Source organism: Oryzias melastigma, unplaced genomic scaffold, assembly GCF_002922805.2.
Source record: "Oryzias melastigma strain HK-1 unplaced genomic scaffold, ASM292280v2 sc00260, whole genome shotgun sequence".
Taxonomy (NCBI): Eukaryota; Metazoa; Chordata; class Actinopteri; order Beloniformes; family Adrianichthyidae; genus Oryzias; species Oryzias melastigma.
Window position 1 is genome coordinate 3,504 of NW_023416894.1, and position 1,034 is coordinate 4,537.

General features: G+C 41.4%; 1 pseudogene; it reads left to right on the forward strand.

The window, feature by feature from the left end:
- The first annotated feature begins 689 nt into the window (after positions 1-689).
- On the forward strand, positions 690-808 carry LOC112141632 (annotated as a pseudogene).
- The last annotated feature ends 226 nt before the right edge of the window (positions 809-1,034 follow it).

Genomic DNA, 1,034 nt, shown 5'->3' on the forward strand with positions numbered 1-1,034 from the left:
AAAGACACAAGTTGTTTATTATGATTGTATTTAAGCTAAAAAAAATAAACAGGGATATATCTTTCCCAAAATATGTGTTCTTCTATATGATATTATTTATTAGGGAGGATTTTTAGCAGTTATTGTGATATTGTGAGCCATGTATTGTGTATCGTATCGTGAGGTAACCAGTGATTCCCAGCCCTAGTTCCAGGCGGTTTTCATAAAAAGTCTGTATTTCGGCTCATCTGTGTGCTGTGTGTGGCTCTGATTTCGCTCGTGCAAAAAGGATGGAGGCAGTTTTTTTCCCCCAAAAGTTTATACGGCGGCAATTTATTGAAAATTGCAGGAAAAAAATATTATTTTACAGATTTTCCAAAAAAAATATTAGAAAAAAAGTTACATTGCAACATTTCGGTCATTTATTGAGCTCGTCTGATCTCGAAGCTAAGCTGAACCTGTCTTGATGGAAAACGTGATCTTGTGGACTATTTCTTCTGCACGTGTGTGTTATTCAAAAGCTGTTTGGGGGATGCTGGGTTTTTCTCCTCATAGCAGGACACAGATGAAGACGGTGGAGCAAGAAAAAAGGAAAATGTGGCTGCACAGCTGAACCTTCCTTTGCTGATCGGCCTACTCATCCAGATACATGGCCTGCAGCTGCGAGCCAGTGTGTTTGTTAGCCGGGCGTGGTTTTGACGCTTCCAGCAGCTTACGGCCACACCGCCCTGACCACGCCCGATTTTGTCTGATCTCGGAAGCTAAGCAGGGTCGAGTCTGGTTATTACTTGGATGGGAGACTGCCTGGGAATACCAGATGCTGTAAGTTTTCAAACTCTTTCTGTCCACCACTAGAGGGCCTTACATTTTTCAAAAAGCAACAGCGCATCAACTTGTACTTCATTTGTTTTCTAATTCTACCTTTCTTTCTTTTTTCTTTTTTTTTTAATACCGAGATAATTCTGTCCCGCTTCACTCAAAGAGCTCATTGACCTTCAGAGGCGTCAGCATTAACCCTTCCACACGCCAAGGTGGGCAATATCTATTATCGACTG